The sequence below is a fragment of the Pipra filicauda genome, unplaced genomic scaffold (genome assembly GCF_003945595.2).
Source record: "Pipra filicauda isolate LSUMZ 115617 unplaced genomic scaffold, ASM394559v2 scaffold50_size3627746_pilon, whole genome shotgun sequence".
Taxonomy (NCBI): Eukaryota; Metazoa; Chordata; class Aves; order Passeriformes; family Pipridae; genus Pipra; species Pipra filicauda.
Genome location: NW_024104654.1, coordinates 1,641,448 through 1,662,958, shown reverse-complemented (window position 1 = coordinate 1,662,958; position 21,511 = coordinate 1,641,448). Strand labels below are relative to the sequence as shown.

The 21,511-nt window shown below is 36.1% G+C and overlaps 1 long non-coding RNA gene across 16 annotated transcripts in view; it reads right to left on the bottom strand.

Moving 5' to 3' along the window:
* The window catches only part of LOC120324383, a 36,851-nt gene that overhangs the window by 13,839 nt on the left and 1,501 nt on the right, over positions 1-21,511 (bottom strand). For 5 of the 16 annotated variants that reach the window (XR_005565665.1, XR_005565653.1, XR_005565660.1 and 2 more), the window contains exons 2-7: positions 17,972-18,073; positions 16,601-16,789; positions 13,875-13,925; positions 11,040-11,214; positions 9,153-9,239; positions 2,498-2,641 (exon numbers count right to left, since the gene is read on the bottom strand). This is a non-coding gene — a long non-coding RNA (uncharacterized LOC120324383). Of the gene's footprint in view, positions 1-2,497; positions 2,642-6,014; positions 6,137-8,762; positions 8,829-9,152; positions 9,240-11,039; positions 11,215-13,874; positions 13,926-16,600; positions 16,790-17,971; positions 18,074-21,511 lie in introns of all 16 variants that reach the window. The other 11 variants (XR_005565666.1, XR_005565664.1, XR_005565661.1 and 8 more) reach the window with 11 other exon arrangements.

The window sequence follows — 21,511 nt, the reverse complement described above, 5'->3', positions numbered from 1 at the left end:
CATCTTCTACACTTTTATGTGTGATGGCATCAAGTTTCACTGTGGGCTGCAATAGTGAGGACATGCCTTGAGGCTGGCATATTCATTTAACATATGAGTCATTCAGTGTGGAAACAACATAAATATCCACAAACTAATGAATTGTGAAAGAACTATAACATTTCCCCCCTCAGGCTTGCACCTACTAAAGTGTCACAAATTAAGTCAATATCACAGAAATGATTCAGCAAAAGAGAAATTAAGCAGTAAACAGCAGTCAACTCTTTTACAAGTCAATCACTTAACCGTTTTTACTTGAAAGAATACCAGTCAGTAGTCATCTTACAAAAGATCAACAGAAAAAGACACTCCAGACTTGACTTTATAAATACTGCAACTAAGGTAAGATACCTCTATGACATGGAAGTTGCAACCTAGGTTTTTCTCTTCATTGATATCATCCTTCAGAATTTGAGGGATTTAAAATTAAGAAGATATAATTCCCTTTTCCCTCCCTAGATGTTGGTTTAAAATGTAGAAAGATAAAATAACTAACCAAACACTTGCCGTGCAATGAATCTGAATGAAAGATTAGCCTGGCAAAAAAAAAAAAAGAAAAAAAAAGTTGTAAGCAGCCTAACTTCCTCATCCGAAGTTACTATATTAGCCTAAAGAATTACAACAGTTTAAAAACCACTTATAAATACATAGAAACAGGTATCTAAGCTTATATTCATATATCTAACATGCATATTTGTACAGTGCAGCTAAAGGAACCTAGTATGCCCTAAAATTACAGTTGCTGATTTGTGTTTTGCATTTTGGCACTGGAATGAGTAAACAGCACTTTGAGGGCCAGATTTTATCTCCCTCCCACCTAGAAAGTAAAAATGAAAAGCTGAGAGTTACAGAAAGGGATATTAAATAGAAGTCACTATTAGTCACCTTCCATACCCATCTAATTTCAAATAAGGAGACTGCTTACATTGATCTTTTCGGGTCTAACTTACACACTTTTGTCAGACCTTTGGAGTCCGGCACAGACCTCTCAGAAGCTCACCCACCAGGCATTCCCTGTACTTCCTCTCCCAGTATCTTAGTGAGGATACTTTCTTTCAATTAACACTGCCTTAGGTACCTGTTACGATGCATGTCCACACTGCAACTGAGCACAGTGCAGCTGGACTCTGTCAGCTTAGCTGGTACTCTGCCCCCCCGAGGATACACTACTGTTTTCCTGCTCTCATCCTGTGCCCATGGGAAGTATCCGTGTTGGCACAAGGATGCATCTGAGCTCCTTATCCTTGCCTCTGAACAGGGCTAAGGCCTCTGACAGGCACGCACTGGACCGAATGCTGTTACCAGTCTCAGACATTAACCACCACCCCTCTGACCAACACACTCTATCCGATTAATGCCTAATCTGCTTGTGAATCAACCCCTGAGCCACCATAGCTTTCTGCATGGCATGAGAAAATTAAAGAGTTCTTAAAGTTTGTCAAAACCCCAGTGTCACTGGCAGTAGCACTGCTGGAACTGCTATATCAGCTACGAAACTAGTTCATCAGAAGAGCACTCAGCGCCTGTGCTGCTCATTACTACATACCATATACATATCCAGCACCTCGAAATACCCTTACAAAGAAGCTTTAAAGAACTGTCAGCTGCTACCAGATCAGTTCCACTGCAATATCAACCACCAGTGGGATTCAAAGAGTAGGAAGAAAAAGAGGCATAAATTCTTTGTGGATTTCAACAAGTCAATATATACACAGGTATGAATATACTTGGCTCTAGTGAAAACAAGAATTTTTCTGTAAAGAATTGTTTGCCTAAGTTATTTCAAATACTAAATTAAAAGGAATCACTTTACTATAGTACAGTTACAGTAGCACTTTCACTGGTGTTTCTATTTGCATTTTCTAATTGTGTACATTATTTAAACACTGTGAAACTTCCAATGAAGTAGTATCAGTATAGTAATTTAGTATGCTGCCATTATATGTTTTTTAACCTATATGAGGATTAAAAGTTTCCAGCTATGATTAGTTTGTCAATAATTACGTGTTTCATATCTCCTGCAAAATTGGATGCAATGCCTGTTAGAACAGTTACATGTGTAGTGGTGAAATATGCCACCAGGGGTTAGTTATAACATACTCTGAGTGAAAAAAGAAAAAGCTGGGTTTTTTAAATAACAGTTCAAAAATATTCAGTTCTAAATATTCAGAGAAACAGGCTCACAAACAGTGAGCCATAAATGGCCACTAACTGCCTCTCTAAAATAACTTACTTTTCTAAAAAGATACTTTCACTGTTTTTATATGCAAGAAGTCACTGCTAAGTAAAGTTGTTGTATGCTGCTTCAGAATTTAAAATACTGCATGATATAGAGCAATCCTTCTACTTTTCACATTTTCGAACAAAAATTCATCACACAAATCTTCAGAGAGATACACAAACACATTTTACTGAGAATTATCGAGTAGTGTTTAATAGATTACACACAAATTCTTACCAGAATGCCACTGCTTTTGAAGATGCCGTGTCCATTGTTATCCTTAAGATATCCATTCGTATTCATCATTAGCACCCTTCTTGCTTCGCACTCTAGCTTTGGAACAGATTTCTGACAAGCAACCCACACCTACCAAAATGGTTTCTAGAAAGCAAATTATATAGCTGTAAGACATGCAAAACCAAACAGCAATTTGCAAACCACTGCAAGTGCAATGCAAACATAGTCAATATAAAATTAATTCTGAAATGTTCATCGTATTATGCTGGACACTAACATAACCACAGTTGTAACATTATACTTTTATATCACCAGTTCACCTATAGAAAAACTGCAAGAGCAAAATTCCTTTTACCCCATGAAATCTCATATACCTCATCTCATTAAGGGTGGTCATTTGCCTATAAATTATTTTAATAAAAGAGCAGAGTAAAGGAACATTATTCTTAATCATTGTTAAGGTCCTCTAAGGACTAATGAAAATTGAAGTTTCATTATGCTGGATAGTGTATATACACAGAACAGCAAAAGGTCCCTGAGCATATTAAAAACAACAGTCCAAACAGGGGGAAAAGTTCACACAGAGCACAAACAGCAGCACCATAGTAAATGTAACAATAGTTCTACTTTTTCGGTGGCTTTTGCTTGCAAACAAAATAGGAGATACAGGGTAAGGTGGGCAGATTGGGTGAGGGGAAGCATACATAGTAAGCAGGAGTGAAGCAGAAGTAAAGAGGTAGAATGGACAGCAAGAGGGTGGAAGAAACAGTCAATAAGCATAGGATAGACAGCACCTAATTAAAGCTAGTGAATGTTCTCTGAATGATCAAAGGTCCCTGGGCTTTTGGCTCTTTCTGTTCCAGTGAGTTAGTCTCTGACAAGGTCCTTTCTTTACTGCTCCCAGGCTTAGAGCAGAGGGTTATACTGATTTTCAGACTTTTCCCCATCACAATCCCCTCCCCACCTTTCGACATGGGATCAAAGATCTTTCCTGTAGCTTTAAAAAAGAGATCATCTGAATCTGCTCAACAATATCTTTATAGAACAAGTACATGCAGATCGGCCTTATTCACATGTGGTCCAAGTTCTGATATTCTGACTTCAACCTTTCTAATTCTTTCTTAGGTAACACATGCTGGATAAGATTCATTTACACAGCAGGAAAGTGAGGCAAGACACTGATCTGTAAAACAGTAGTTGAAAGTTGATAGGATTATGTAAAACATTGTGTTTCACACTGAATTACAGAGAGTTTTTAGGATTTGGGTTGGGGACAGCTGCTCCGTAGACTCTGGTGCACGCAGCCAGACGAAAATATTCTAACCTTCACAGTCAACTGTGCTTGTTCTAGTATTAATTGAACAGATTAGGCTTATATCAGAAAGGAAGATGCAGTATTTTCATTGTCAAAACACTCACCGTTTATATCCTCTAGCACAAATGGAGGTAAGTCAGTGTAAAGAGCAAGTTTGCCCACAAAGGCAAATCAAATCTATGAAACTGAAGTGGTGTAAATTTTTATGGGGCTGTATGGATAAGGGCAAATAAACTAGAATGAAGCCACTTTCATCTGGTATAAGGTCTCCAATACAAATAGTTTATACAGGCATAGCAACTGCAACATAATTAAAAACAATTTCTGGAACTGGGCCACCTCTCCTAGGTTGTTTCCTTCTATGCGGAAATATGCTACCAGTATACACAGTTTTATATTGATACAGCTCTATTCATACTACAGCGAAAGGTGGCTGATACTTTAATTATGCCGGTACAGATAAAGTAGAAAAATGTCTGATAGAGAACTTAGTGTCTCACGTATAGTCCATTTACCTCTTGCAAGATAGCAACAATATTCCTAGTGCAGGCGAAGCTTTGGAGTACTAATTCTTAACTTAAAAAATAATCCCTCCTGTGTAATTCCCAGAACATCACCAATCTTTGAAATGTTAATGGAATTACTAGAGACAAATCAGACTTTGAATTTCTGCCAGATTCAGTTCAGCTGACAAGTTTTCTGTGTGCCACTCAGGTGTCACCATTCTTTTCACAATCCTTTTTTTTTTTTGTAAATGAACTGGGTTCTTTCAGCAACAATGCTGTGGTAATTTTGAATCTTTGTAAAAACACTGGTAAAAGCAAAGTGTGTGTTTTGGCTTGAAAAATACACATAAAAGCAATTACTCGTCCTCTGCCAGACTATAGCTTTGGAAATTACCTCTGACTTGCCAATGACAATAACAGGCAAGTAGTTATCCAGCAAAATCCCTTTAGTTTAGCTGTACAATATTACTTCCACCAACACCTATACTTTATTTGGTTGTTTGAAACAGCATCTGCGAATTCAGGCTGTGTTGTTAAAAACAAGTCATCTTTTTTGCTTCTAAAGGAACAAACTTCTCCAAGTATTCCTTAAATGAGAAAAAAGAAACAAAAAAAAAAATGTTTTAACAAGTGTGTTCTCCTTGGGACACTATGAATGGTAACTCCCAGACAACTGAGCTGAGGCACCAGAATCACCTGATAAAACAAGAATGCATTTTCCTCCTTACTTATGACTTGTTTTACAATAGCTTCCAAACCAGACTTAATATAAATGCATACATGCAGTGTTTTTGTCTCCCTATCTCCATCTCCCCTGAAAATAAGATCCCTGCTCTTAGGAATCTTTAACTGAAACTGTAACTTCCCTATCAAAAGTGAACTGTATTGACCATAACCTAGCTAGCATATAGAATGTACTGGTAGGTAATTAGTTATTAAAAAAAAGTAATTTTTTTTTAATAGCTTAAACTTGGGCTCATCTTACAGATGGATCTGTGTTGCAAACTGAGGTTACTTTAAAGTTCATGTTTTTTTGTTTGCTAGTTGCTCAATCTCAGTAAGAACAAAAAAAAAAAGAAAAATAAAAATCAACAATACAATACTTATAATAGTAGCATCCTGTCATAAATTAATAGGAAGGACGTACTTATATAGAAAATCTCGTTAAATAAACATGATATCTCTCTTTAGAAAAATTATCTCATTGCAAATAAGAGCACTTTAAAGACCTGCCAATAAATGTAGTCCATTACATACAGAAATTGGAATTTCTCAGTGGTATGAAATTCTGTAACAAATTAATCTAAAATACTTGTTACATACAGAAAGTATTGTGAAGAATGCAATACTGTAAGTTATTACTTATAAATCAACTTCACTGCTCTTTTTGACCCATGAAGAATTTTCTAACGTTGGAATGGGATAGAATAGAACAGAAATTTAAAAATTCCCATCAGGGGAAAACTGAGGAAAATCGTTCTTTTTCCTGGAGATTCCAAACATTTTTTCCCCCCAGATCTCTCAGCCAAGATCCTTTTTCCAAATCTTCAGAGATGCTCTTTTTGTTGTTACTAAGGTGAGAATAATCTTGGATATGTATTCTGCTGAATAAAACATGCTTAGGAAATTCACTCCACATAGCACTTGCCTCTGGCCCTGTATTGTGCCCCAAGAGGTATAAGTATTTATTCATTACCCTTTATGTGTAAAGCAGATAAACAAGGTTGGAGGGCGGGAATATATACAGCTGATGTCTCCAGGACTAAATGATACAGTAGGAAGTTAGTCCACAGCAAGTTGCAATGAAAGACAATGTCTCTAAAAATGGAGTAGAGAAAAAAAACAGTCGCAGAAACAGTTAAGACTCTAAAGTAAACACTCTCATATGGTGTTTGGAAGCAGAAGGCTCTGCCAAAACAGACATTGCTTAAAGAATAATCATCATCATCATCATCTTCACCAATGAGCTAGAGAGTAAATCAATTCCAGAAGTAGTCATGAAAACAATGGGTAGATATGAGCAAAAAGGTAAGTCTCCAACCAGAGTCTTTAACTTAACCAAAGCAGAGGGCACTTCACCCATCTGCAAGGTGAAATACTTAGTCCCTTAATTTAATACTGGCTTAAAATGAACCACTGTCCTTTCAAAGTATCTGGAGTCTCAAAGCCAGGTCTCTAAATGACTGCTGTATTCACAGTGCTGCAGAAACTGAAATTCAAGTCACTGACTATCCCTCTCTGATGTACAGATTTGGACTCTCCATTTGATAACAAGGACAGTATTTGTATCCTGTAAGATGGTATTCCATAACACACATAATAACTCATTCCATAGTATGATAATGAAGCTAATCTTCCACGCACTACACAGGCTTCATCACCTCTTCTTGGTGAGCATGTCAGGAATGAGATATCCTCTCTTGGAAGACCCTGGAACTCCCATAGCTGTATTGCAGACAAGGAAAAGGAGTCTCCTCCTTCACAAATGTAACCAACCAGCTCAATATGACAACACTAAAATTGTGGGATTGAAGAGGACAATATTTAAGCTGGATATTGATGACCAGGATAATAAATTTCTGGGCCTGCTCTCAAAAGAATGTCATGATGCTGGGAACCAAAACCAGTATAGCATGTTGGGTGCTGCCAACAGTCCTGTCATTGTTGTTAAGCCCTAAGGTAACCTATACCTCAGCTTGCACAGCCAATGAGTCCTCTCTCAGACATTCTTGGAACACAGGTCCCAAGAACAAGTTAAGATACATCTTTCTCAGGGGGCAGGAAGCTAGTTGTGTTCCAAGGAGGAATGGAATGGAACTAAGACAATCCATAAAACTAATCCATCAATGTGTTAGCCACAAAGAGAGGTCTGATCTTATATATTGCACAGATACTTCTATTTTAAAGTGCTAATGGTGTATACTTACCTACAGTGATAGGAACTGTCTCTTAAAATGTCACTTCTCTAAGATTGAATGTGCTGTCTGCTATGTGATTTTTTTTTAATTATAAAAAACAGTTTAAGTAACTGTTGCTCAGATTTTCTATAACTTTACAAATTCAAGAGGTGCAGAAATTTGCCCCCAATCCTTTAGTATCTCCCACAGCAAGAATGACAAGGATTACTGATTTCTATAGAGTGGGAAAAAAAAAAAACAACCTGTATTTTTCATCACCATGAACATGCAACTTACTACAAGCATGTGATACTTCCTCCACTTAAATAGAAAGCTACTATAAAACCACTTGTATTTTAATAGTTTTGTTTAACCAATTGCTTGGCAGGAACAGTTGCTTACTTTCTTAAACCAGATGATCTACTTCAGATGCACCTGTTTCTCTCACATTCTATATTGCCTATAGAACTGAACATAGGAAATCCAAAATCTATCTCATTGATGTTAATGGCTCATTGAAGTTAAATGTCTAAAAAGGTAATACATGTATTTCTTTGATTTGTTGTAATCTTTTATCTTAAAATACTCTCCATTTTTATTCTTGACCTTGATCTCAAAATTCTGATCTTTTATAGTATCTTTCTGATTTTGAAGAAGGCAAGGAAGTAAGTCTATAGTTGAAACTGGGTAAGTCTTAAAAACAAATCCCCAGATCTTTAATGTTTTCTCTTTGAAACACGATCACATAGAAGAAGAACTTTTTGGTTTTAACTAGGAAAATTTATTGCTCTTTCTCTAACAGTTACAGAACAGTTTTCCACTTTTTCCTCCTCCCCCAAAAACAGAGAGTGAAGGAGGACCCTGGATGATTAACTAGGACAAGTTACTGGAGACAGCCATAACAGTTCCTGTTGCCATTGTTCCTCTCCATGTTTCCTGTCTCTGTTACTGAGGTAGCAGCACCTGCTACACCACTGTACTTTGCAAGTTCCGAGTGACTTTAAAGCTCTAGGTTACAAACTATACTGAGCTGTCACAACATAAACCACTGAGCTACCCGGTCCCTGTACCTGGAGAAAGTAGGGACCAGCTGGAGCAGGAAACAAACCAAGTTAATCCCATGATCTGAACAGAACCCTTAACACTTATTCTCCAATATAAAAGCTGTTACTTCTAAATTATGCACACATTATCAAAAGACTGGGAACTCTGTCTTCACAAAATGGAAACTGTAGTAGTTAAACTAGCTACACACTCATAGCTACATGTTGGAAACAAAATAAAAATGTGGTTGGAATTAGCACTAGACATTCATGTTCTGTGTCAGTATGGAAGTACTCTTTGGGAACAGTACTGCTGAAATGTTAGATAACTATATAATGCTCAAACTGCAGCTAACAAATCCTCTCACAAATAGAGGCATATCTATTTTAAATTAAATGTTAAATGGAAAGTATTTATAATTTAAGTTGCACCCTTTGCTACTTAATTATCATAACTTTGAAAAGAAGAAACCTTTAATTTCCTCCTCCAAAGAAGTTATTTACCTGAACTGTAGCTCGGAAGTCCCCAGTAGTCTCTTCTTAGATTCTCATCCCACTGAATGTCAAAGACTTAGCATTTCAAGGATGGGATTTCAACATCAGTTATTGACAACTTAACTTGGTCTCACTAAAGATAAACCAACCTTTATTCCCACTCAGGTCAGCTCATTGATTTCACAGAAAACACATCTAGAAAGCAGAGCTGAATACTTTCAGAAATTCCACCCATCAGATAAAAAAGGAAAAAAACAACCAAAAAACAGAAATTGGCATAAAATATTTAAGACTTGTTGATGCATGATAAATCAATATTTTTGTGTATTTGTGTGCATTACAAGTAACTGAAACTACTGTTAACAGCTTGCTGAAATAATATAATCTCAAATACTTTACCTTCTTACTCTTCAGGTACAGGAATCCTGATCTGTGAAGAAAACCCACTTTTGTCCACGTACCAGAGGGGAAACAATAACAGTTCTGCTGAAAGAGTTAAAAAAAATACCCTTGCTGCTCTCAATATCCATATTATAGACATTGTAAGCATTATTATGAATAATACTGAACTTGGTTTCTGTTTTGCTCTTGTCCTACTTTGGGTTCTGTGGAATGGTGTTCAATAAAAGTTTGACTTCATGTACAGCCAGAACCCCTTCTCACCAACAGGAAAGCCTAATAAGCTTCAGAATATATATTGTTGTTCAACTACATTAAAAATAAAGTCAAAGCCCTCAGTTTTTATAACTCTGTAGCATTTATAAAAAAGCATTTTAAAATCGTACCTTGTGGGCACTATTCATAGCATTCATATTGTAAAATAAGACCAGAAAATTTAAGCATTATCTCCAGAATGAATTCAGTTTTGTGAATTCTGTGGTTTGTGTTTTATTGAAATGCATTTCAACTTTTAGAAGTTCACTGAAGCAAAAGCCTCCTTTTCATTACGGCTGTTCCTGTTTGGAGTATGTTAACGGTTCAAAAGCTTTTCTTAACTAGTTTCTGATTTTTAATTATCCACTACATTTATAAAGCATATCTTTGTGTTTTCTTTAAGTATAAGGGGACTAAACTAAAGGCTTACACTAAAGAAGTGATGTTCCTTCCATGTCACTGAAGTTCTTAGCATCAGGAAGGAGGCACTGATAAGAAGTTAAGTATGTGCACAAAAACATACAGAGCAGGAGCCTTAGTTTCTAGACCCCAAGGATATCATAGTATTAAATTTGAAAAATCAAGTACTTTCAATTCCGTAGGATTTTTAGAAAGACAAATGGTATTGTTAAGGCTTCTGAGATCATATATGTGTCTACAAAGATGCAAGTGATCCAGTAATTTAGCAACAAGGTAGACAGGTATCATGAAAAGATTCTATATTTGTGCACCACTGAAAAGGGTGATGAACTGTACCCTGCCATTCTGATATGAAGCATTTGTTTGTTTGGCTTTTTTCCAAATTATCACTTGCTTGGCTGTTGGTTAAAATACCAAACTCATAGTGAGTTCTCTTGGTGAGAGAATCCTCATCTTTTTTGTGTGAGAGAACACAAAAAAAAAAAATCAAGTACCTGTTTAAATATTCACAAGTATTCTATTAATCTACTTCTAATACTTCTTATTGAATGTACATTGCATAGAATTCCCATGCAGAACATGACCATAAACCAATTTCTGCTGTGAAGTCATTAATGTTATAAAAATAACTGGCTGTCTTGAAAAAAAAAATATACAATGTACTATAACCATTTGTCTAAAATTAAATTCTGATCCAATGTTACAATGCCCAGATTTAAGGATCTATTTTAGGAAAAAAAAAAAAATACTGGCACAAAATTCAAAAGCTGATTTTTTTAAATAGAAAAATTTCCAAGTTGTGAAAACCTGTCTGTGACTTCCTTTTTACTTCCTTTGAATGACCTGAGACCTAATAACTAACATTTAGATCCAACAATTCCTGGCTTAGCAAAATACTGAATTCATATAATAAACACATAAGAAAATTATAAAAAAGCTTTCAGCAAAAGGGAATTATGTCATTAAGATCATCATATTCTCCATCAACAGCTACTCCAGAGATAGTAAGTGGTGCTAAAATTATTTTCCAGACAAAAATTTCCCTCCATGCATCTCGTAAGTATGTGTGCTACTGCATATGCCTTTCCATTTCAAGATACTTCACGTGTCAAATGACCAACACAAAGGGTCTGACAGGACACTGCATATATGCTAATTGGAATGAAATGCCAGCATACCAAACCCAAATAAGGATAATTTAAGAAAACTTACCTGAACTTGAGGAAGCACCTCTTAGCTGCATCGGTGCTAATTCCCAAATGAAGACTCTTCCTTGCAAATAAGTGAGCTTTCTTCAGATCATTATTCTGTGGCACAGGCTCCTCCAAATGGCAGAATGAATGTATTGCCATTATTGAAAATTTACAGATAATCTGAAGAAATTGAACTGAAAGCAAGAAATACAGCAGCTTTATTTTCTGTAAACTTACTGAAAATAATTTAGTTAGTTTTCAAGAAGTTGTTGCTTATCAATAGCATTTAAAACCACACGAAGGGTATGTATATACAGTGATTGATGAAATATAAAGGGATTAAGGAAATCAGATGGACCATTCATTTGAGCAGAAATACTCAGATAAAGAACTTCCATTTAATGCTAGTGCAGAGCACCATTTCAATAAATTTTAGGGCTGTCTCTTATACATTATATACTTCTTCTCTGCAAAGAAGTTTTCATAAGGGTATCTATAATGATACATGTATTTTTGCAGAATGTTTTCTTGTAATATAGAATTATATTACAAGTAGTTCAAGTTATTCCTTCCAGTTTGAATTATTTTATAACTACAAATACTGAATGACATCTACCAGTGTTATGCTTATATAGCCAGCTTTAGAAGGCTGCCCTCAAGTTCCTCACAACTTTCTCCCGTTTTACAGAATGTATGCAGCATTGTACTTTGGATGCTTATTTGAGGACAAGATGAATCACATCTAAGACAGATTTTAGAGGCATAATTGGATGAGCATCTCTTCTGGTAAAATGCCAGTTCAAACAAAGATGACCCTCATGGTGCTTGTTCTCGTCCTTGTGCCATGACCACATTTGTGTGGATGCATCTGCTGGTGGAGCCACCCGCTACACCGTATTGAGGAACTGACTTGGGTTAAAAATTGCTGCTTGCCATAGGCTCCTCAGGATCAATATTCTGACTCAAGTCACTGCATGACAGCACAAATGCCTGTGCTAATACAATTGGAGGGAAAGGGAGCAAACAACACCACATTAGCTAATTGCAGCTACAAATGCCAGTGCTTGTAGGGCCACACCAAAACTGCTTGGGTTACAGTTTCCTGCCAGAGGCCATACACTGCCAGTTCAAGGTGGGACGAACTACACGCGGTGTGCGAGTATATGGATACATGGGTGCATCTATGTCTTTTCCACTAGCAACAGAAGCAACTTAGATCACCGTTTAGATTGCTAATCACAGAAGAGATTTCTGCTGTTTAACATGTCTGCTTAAGTTAGGTGGGACCTTTTCTAACTTTTGAATCCACCATCTGATTTCAAAGTTTGTCAAAGACAAAAGTTGAAAAGTCATTTACATTTTAATAAGAATTCAGAATTCCAAGTACTGGGCAGGTGGACAGAGAAGACCAACACAGAAACTGACCAAACTGAAGTACAGACTGGAGCATATGCCCATGCTCTTAGGGAACAAGTACCTAGATAAGAGACACACCTTACAACTACCCCAGCTGCAGCTGGTATTTTTTGTTGCCATGGAATTTTGGTGCTAAAAAAAAATCTCCAGAGTAGTTAATTAGGGGTGAGATAAGAAAGGGTTTATTTTGCCAAGGCTAAGATGTTACAAGACGCACGCCGGCCGTGCCTGAGAGGTTACATTTTATAATACCCTCCATCCAATCCCAAATGTATCCACCCTGTGGCCTTTACTCTGGTCCGCCCCGGGTCCACCCCCTTAAAACAAGTCTGGGGTGCATTTCAGGACCCCCTGTTCATCCCACCTTCCTCTTCATCAGAGCACAAAGGGTACATAGTTACCTAATTCTTGACCATATTCTGTGGTTTAGGCCCTGATATGCTGTTCTGCCAACAATCTAGGCCTTGCCTTGACAAAAGACTAAACATTTCTGCCATATTCAGGGATAGGATTGATATAGGGAGCATAGAATGGGGTAAGAGGGTTAAGGAATGTGTAAACAAGGGTGCAAGAGAAAGGGAGAGGGACAAGGGACAAAGGAGGGGGGGGTTGCTGCTTTTAAAATCTACTTTCAGTACTTATAAAACTTACAAGTCTTACAAATATTAGAAAAATAAAAAAGCATTAGGGGCTTAAGGCATCATTTTCATTCCCTCTAAGATACAACTACATGGGAAGCTAGTGGCTGTTGGATCTTGTGCTCACAGAACTACTTGATTATCCATGCAGAATTCAAATCTACTTAAGTGGCATTAAAATAAGAGTCCTTGGTCTGCAAATTCCAGCTCTGCTCCTTGTGCTCAGTTTAAAAGTACATTATGTGCAAAACTTGATAGCTTCTGGTCCTCTGGCACAGCATCTCATCCTAACGAGATGCATTCTTCTTAGCAGATCAGCCACTTCATCCTTTAGAAGGACTAAATGAATGAACAGTATCAAGTCCTTATCACTTAGGAGTCTTCAGCACTTTATTCTAGCATTTAGTCTTTTGATTCTCTAATCCCATAATCACATAACTTACCATCAATATTATTTGAAAAGAATAAAATGTATATGACATCTCTGCGGTGAAGAGTAGCATAAAGAAATAACTCCACTTCTTCCTAGCACCTCTTATTCCTTTTAATTGTTTTCTATACTCCCTGAGAGTCCAAGAGACACATCAAGTCCTTCAAACAATACTTGCAATGTTACCATCCTCCTTGTATTTTTAAATAAAAGCATACAACCAAATGTTTCCCTGAAATACACTGCTACCAATAAGACATGACAACTATATCCTGTTACTGACATTAATTTACATATTTGGAAGCGTTAAAATGTTACATAAAAACATTTCTGATCACATGCATGTGAATGTGATTGGCCCTTTACTCACCTATATCCACGCAGTAATTTTGAGATTTCCTCTCTTATCACCAATTTCTCACTTAAGAGTAAATAATTAACAACACTAAATGAGAACAGTTAAAGAGGTATCAATGGAAACAAATTTTATCCAAAAACAGGAAGGAAATTCATATGAATTCCCTGCACATGAGAAGGATCATACTGTTGTTAATCAAAATACAACTTCTTAAATAAAAATACTTTCCAGTTTAATATTCAATTAACATTTGTTGTTTATTAAACTCAACCAGTTGTATCTCAACATCTATGTATATTCAGAATCTACATAGTATACTCTAACAGTGGTGGGGTTTGTTGGGTATTTTTTGGGGTGGTGGTGGGTTAGGAATTTTTTTTTTTTTTTAATATAAGAATGCCCTTTCACACTCAGAGTCCTTGGTTTGGAAAGTCTGGAAAGGCCTCAAGCCTTTCTTAGGCTGCTAACCTGCAGTGATAGCTTTGTTACTGTAGTGTTGACACTAGTGGTACCTGAATTAGGCAAAATAAGCTTAAGCCCATTCATACAGTTCAACTGCACATAAAGCATCATTTTCAGGCACTCTACTCTGGACTAGTTCCAGTACTGGAACCAAGTCAACTGTATGCTAGGAAGGAATAGCTGTACAAGGAACTCAAACTGACTTAAAACTGTATACAAGGAATTTGAAGCAATACACAAGAACGCATGGGTGTATTTCTCTTACTCTTTTAAATCTTAAACTTGGGTGAAATTTGCAACTCCATGCTAGAACATTATGCCATAGGTAAAATAATGGCAATGATTTGCTAGAGGTTAGCTTATTCAGTTAATTTTTTTTTTACAAATAAATACCTATTTGCATAATACAAGTATGATAATCAAAAAATCATTCCAGTTGGAACAGACCCCAGAGGTCATCTAGTTCAACCTCCTGCTCAAAGCAGCATTAATATGTGAATACTCATTAATGATATAAGTTGTACTCCTAATCTTGCAGACCACTAATCACATGTAATCTTCAATCAAATGCACTCGACTGCCTTTGATACCATTACTTATCTGCAGAAGGGTTTGTGGGACCAGTTACTTGTCATACATTATTCCTAAGCATGGAACATTCTAGTACTTCCTAGCTACACCCGTAACACCAGCACCATGCCTCCATTTCATTTTAAATGTCTTTTAAGCAGGTACTGTTGTGAGAGCAATTTTCAAAGGGGGCCTTGCCAGTACAGGGGTAGATTTTGATAGATGAGAAAAGGAAGTAAGTGGTAAAACGCCACTAAGTGAGGCAGAAGCACAGAGCCAGGTCCTGGTTTCATGTGTGTTTCACAGGTTGATGAATGCAGAATAGAAGTCCTGCTCTGAGAGATACCTATAAAACCAGAGAAATCAACATCACTGGCAGCAACAGTCCTGTAGTTATCAACATCAGTGACCAAACTTCAGCAGACTAAGTTTGGGAACCTCTACTTTAGTCCTGCCGTCTTATTTTGTTCCTCCAGTTTTGCTCTGATAAGGACCTCCATTTTTCATTTCTGTTTAAGTTTACACCTTTGTTTCATGCATGAAAAAGTGATTTAATATGGTACAGCATTACTAATTAAAAAAAAAAGAAAAAAACCACAAAAATCCACAGGTAAAAAAAAAAAATTGAAAAGTTTTATAAAACCATGATTAGCCAATCACACAAGCTGAATTACAAAATAAATTTGCCTTATATTAGCTCAGTATTGTCCTCTGTGCTGAAGCAAGAAATACAGTAACATTTTATCTATGCTGTATGGCAATATATGAACTCTGCCACATAAATTAAACAGAGAAAAACCCTTATTTTCTAAAAAATTATTTTACTTAAATATTTATTACCTGCTATTGTAAGTAACTGCAAACATTAATACTTTGCACACTTTATTGTAAACCATATAAATACTATTTAAGTGGTAACAACAACAAGAAATAAACAGCACAAGGTTATATAGAAAAAAAGAAATTTACTTTAGCAGCTTTGATAAGCCTGGTCTTAGGCCTACCAGAAAGGCATTTTAAAACACCAGGCTCTGGAATTTTTTAAATACACTGAAAACCTTTTCAATTCTACAGTTCCAGACATTACTTACATGCCTTCTCCAAGCATTCATTAACAGTCACTGCTGTATGCTAGGTTGCATAGGGCCTCTCCCTATTTGACCCGATATACCAGCTCTTAAATGACATGGTACTTCAACAATTTTCTCTTAACTATATACAAAAAGAGTTAAATTTAGACCTCTCAATAAACTTGCGTGTAAGTGGCAGAAATAAGTTCATGTGATGGTGCACATGCATCAACCACAGGACCATGAAAGAAAGGGGCATGGTTGAAAGATGCACGTATGAATCAGCAAGAGATGGGAATCAAGCAAGCAATTCTAAACCCATAAATGAGAGATCAGATGGATCCCCAAACTGACAGGCCATCTTCACCAGCAAATTTCTACTTTAGGTAGAAATTTACTTTATACTTGTGTCAAGAACCTTTAATATTTTGTCTGATTAACAAAGCTCAATAATCGATTCTACTAAATATTATTTAAGTTCCCTTTTAACACCAAACTATATTGCTTTTGTATTTTAGACAGTAAAATTTTCTTAGAGAATAGTTGTTTGTGGCAAAACTAACTGCATTTCCATGTTTTCAACTTTTTATAGGAGTATAGTATTTGGCATTCTAGTTGAGGCAGGAAGTTCAATACCTGACTACCAAGGAACAAGTCATTGTGCTGGCACCTTGTCTGAGGGAAGAGAAACAAATTGCAAGGAGATGCTCTCATGACATCCTATCAAGACAGATATGTCCACACCTTGCTAGGCGCTGCTGCCATATAAAAAGCAGATGACTGGGTTTGAGTTTTGGCCGAGATGTGAAACTACTTTCCTGACGACTTTCAATAGAAAACAAGCAAAAAAGAAAAGAAAAAAAAAAAGAGAAAGAATTGTTAGTGTCAATTATATTGTATTGTTTACAGAAAATGACATCAGCACAAAAGTTCTGCATTAGCACACCACAGGTTATATGAAAATTGCCAGTGTGGCTAGTTAACAACATTTCTGATATAAGGAAAAAGCACTATGAGACCAAAAAAAAAAATTACAGCCATTCCCTTCTGTTTTAAAGGCAGAGGTAGAAATGATGCTTTATGTAGAATAATTACTAAACATTACAATAGCTTTGAAATATATTATCTCTAATTTTAAAGTATAAAGGAAGGTTGAGAGATTGAGAGGGAAGAGGACAATTAGATGCATTTAACAGGCCAATAACCTGCAACACTTGAGAATAAGAGGGGTGATAAATTTGCATCAGCAAACAAGAAGTTAGTAATATCTGGTTTCAGCTAGAGGTTGAACTATTGATATGTCAGGCGCTAGGGAAAAAATGTAATAGTTTTTTTGTTACCACCATCATTGCCCCATTTACTTCCCACATCCCTCACCAACACAGGATCCAAGAATTATAGCAAAATGCTCTAAAAATACTTTGAGGATTTTTAAAAATCTTTTATTTAGAGAAGGATAGTGGTCTCCAGGCCCAAAATACTTGCTTTTTGAGGGTGTAGAACCACATGTATTCTTACAGCAATTAGAGTAAAAAAACTCAATCATGATGTGGTGTTTCAGCACCACAAAATAAAATCTGTCATATAAAAATAATATATAATATAAAAATATAAACCCATCTATGTTCTACTTCATAAATATAAATTATTTTCTTTCATTATCCCTACCTAAGAAATTTATTCATATCATCAGATTTACTAGCTGTTTCACAAATACATTAACAAATACATTCACAAACATTAACATCAAGCGTGTTACTACATTTTTCAGACATTAAAAAACCCCATCAAAGGATAATTTAGAAACAGGAAAGATTTTGCAAAGGCTTTTAGTTCACACAGAATTAGTCCCACCAAGTTTAACAAACTATTTAGACTCATGCAATTCTGTGAAAAATCAGGTAAGTATGCAATATACTGGCAATTCAAGAAAGAGGAGATAGAACAGGTATTTTTAAACTCTTCAGAATAAGCATTAGCATTTCTCTGCCTTTACACAGCACTTACTAGAAAGAGATGCCAGAAACTGGAGCCTCTGGTCACGTATAGTGTCAGTGGCTGTAACTGTACTGGCATCCTCACAAAGGACAGACGTTTCCCCAAATGGGACTGTAGAAAGCAAAAACATGCAAGACTAAATAAGAAAAGAACCACAAGACAATAGAGATAAAATTTAGCTCAAGTGCTGTAAGTACCAGAGGGAGAAGTCTCTAATTGGTAGGTAACACTATAAGCTTAACTAGCTAAGAATGGACAATCTGTCATTTTAAAACTTCATAAAATGTATCATTGCTCCTTCTTCTTACTCAGTATGGATCGACATCTTGCCAACTCAGAATCAGTTTGCTTGAAGAGACCCCTTCCTTTTGTACTGTAATACATGAAAAATGTCTTGAAGCACGTTATGGAGTGTAACAAGAATTGTCTAACTTCTTGGACAGCTAGTGTGTTACTTAATATTCTTTGTTCTGCAAACACAGGAATCAGGCTCTGCAGGCAAGATATTTAGAAGTTTTTTTCCCAAGAGTCATAAGGGTTCAACTCTTAATTACTATGTTTGATTACCACTTATTTTCAAGAAAACAAAACAGCCTTCAAAGTTACTTTGAAAACAGAATGAAACAATTTAAATTCTTTTTTAAAGTGTCATGTGTTATACCAAATATTATTTATTTGCATAGCTATAATTTGGCATTAATTTCCCTTTTATAAATACACACAAAATAGAGATAGGAAAATTGGAATGGTGTAAAATACGCTAAGTCCAGTAAACACTGCCTTCAGCTGCTATTGCTGAAAACCAAGATTCTCAAAACAAATAAATCACCTTACTGATAACATGTCTTTGAATTCTCATGTAAGCCAGTTAAAACTAAAAACCACCTTAGAAATCTCAGACTTTCATGCAGGGAAAGGGAAAACCAGTATAAAGGCCAAACAAAAGGAGAGTGAAATACAACCCACCTTAAAAGAGCAACACCAATTAACATATGAAACCAGAAACCAACATATCATATCTGGGCAAATACTATCTATTTGTTCACTTAATTTCAAAACACTTGTCTTGCTCTAATCCTTTTTACTTTGTATGTCTTTAAACCAAATTTCCACTTCAGCTTTTCAAGTCCTTAACATCAAACTAGCCAATATCGTTGCCATTACAGAGATATGAATTTTGTTTGACTGTTGTTATATTACCTCATGCTGAGTCCCATTGAATTTCTTCCATCAACATTTCATCATTGGTATTTTCCCACTAGAAATATTCCTGAAAATAATTCGTTTCTGAAAACACAAGAGCTACTAAGTTAAGTCTTGGCTATTGTTTCCTACAGGAATAGGATCAGAAGCCTACAGGCTGTAGGAAAGGGAGGTAAAATAATTGAAATAATAGAATGAAAATTAAGAAAAGTATTTTGAAGGCCAGCTGAAACTCCCAAATGGAAATCTTTACAGTGATTTCTGAGAACACTACATCAGGTCTAAAGTGTTCAGTTTCTCTCTTTGCTACAGGGCAAAGAATATGCTCCTGTTAAGGGTGACAAAATAAAAGACACTCTTATGAGATCCAAGAAGAAAAAAAGAAGTTTACCTTCAGCTCAGAGCAATATATAGATTTCTTATCCTCTGGTAAGGCTACAGATACCATAGTAAGGAAAAAATGTAGCACTTCTTTTCAAAAGTACAAGGGAAAAAAGGTGTAAAAATATAAGAGGTTTCTAATTCAGAAAAAAGAGAAGGGTTTAAACAGACAGCAGTTGACAAAAAAGAACCTGGCCTCTTATTTTAGCTACTGATTTTATAACCTCTGTCTCAAAAAAGATGTCCCTCCCTTTGGTTAAAATACTGCTATGCAATAGCCAAAGGATACTACATGTACACATTAAAATCAATAACGTTAGTAGGTTGTTGTCTTAAAAATACCTATGAAATCCAAGAAAGTTTACAATCACAGTCACCTTGACTTTATATACAGAGAAATTATCAAAGTGAGATGATGGTGACTAAGCTTTCTTGTAATCCATATCTGACAACAGAACATCACTAACATATTTAAGCATTAAACAGAGAAAAAGAGCTATACATATAATCAGTTACTTTATTACTCTTACCTTTCCAAAATGGCACTTTGCAAGTTTAAATTTTAATGGTCTTATGTTAGTTTTTGGAAAAAGAGGAAGAAAAAATCAAGCAAGCGTAAAACCCAAGAAACAAAATCTTCAGAGCTAAAGTTTTCAGCTGGTACCTCCCACTCCATATTCAGTTTCTCAGGGACCATCATGCAGCAACAATCTGGTTAGAAATAAGCAGCCAACGGGTGTGTAATTTGCATGTGAAAATATTTTTAGAAGACACACACTAATAGCATATGTTCTCAGCCTGAGTACAATTTTCTAAATATACGCCCTGAATTTTATTTCCCCAATATTACTAAGTATGATCTAGACAATGGTTTCTTGTACAGATATGTTGCTCTTTGAAAGCAACATGCATATCAAGCCTTAAACAAATTAAACTCATTAAACTCGTTTCAGAGTTCATCTTGGAGAGGCCTGGGAGGAGCCTCTATGAGTCTTTACTGTCAATGTAATGACAAAGTTGGCAAATTACGCTTGAAGAAGAGTGCAACAAGATGATAATACCCAGATTCAGAAAGTTAAATTGGGTATTTATGTTCATTCACTTGCCTGAATCAAAGCAGTTTCAAAAATTGTATCTAAAAACCCTTCTACTCTATGTTAAGAAAAAATAGTTTCAAAAGGTAAAGACAGAAATCAGTAAAACAAGAAATAAGCCATGTGCTCATATATTGTTAGTTAAATCTAAACCAAATCTAACCAAATTGACACAACACGACAGAGAAAACTAGATTTGAGCAAACAGCAGTCTAACTAGATCCCAAAGTCATTACCAGTCCACATCTGGAACACTCAAATCAATTCCTGGTGTCTGCGGGGTTGGCATAATGTAGCAATTATTACTTTAGGACTGTTTTGTTCAGCACAACTCAATTTCTATTGTATCGTGAGATGAAAAATGTCAGTTTCTTTTCTTTGCCAACACGCAAATTCTCTTCCTTAAGCATATGGAAAAACTCAGGTCTGGATTCTTTCTTTGGCACAAGCTTTCCTTTAACCAATTTGAATATCAGGGAGGAAAAAAGAAGTTATACCAGTAAATCCTACTGTGGTACTTAACAGTATATAGAAAAATAATTGACATCATAGAAAAGTTTGGGTTGGAAGGGACCTTTAAAGGTCATCTACTCCAACCATCCTTCAATAAGCAGGGACATGTTCAATGAGGCATCAGGTTGCTGAGAGCCCTGACCAAAACGGCCTTGAATGTTTCCAGGGACAGGGCATCCACCACCTCTCTGGGCAACCTGTGCCAGTGTTTCACCACCCTCATTGCAACGTATTTCTGAATTATTTCTAGTTTGAACACACCCCCTTTTAGATTAAAACCATTGTTCCATGTGCTATTGCCACAGACTCTGTTAAAAAGTCTGTCCCCAAACGTAAATTAATTTACCAATGGACCCTA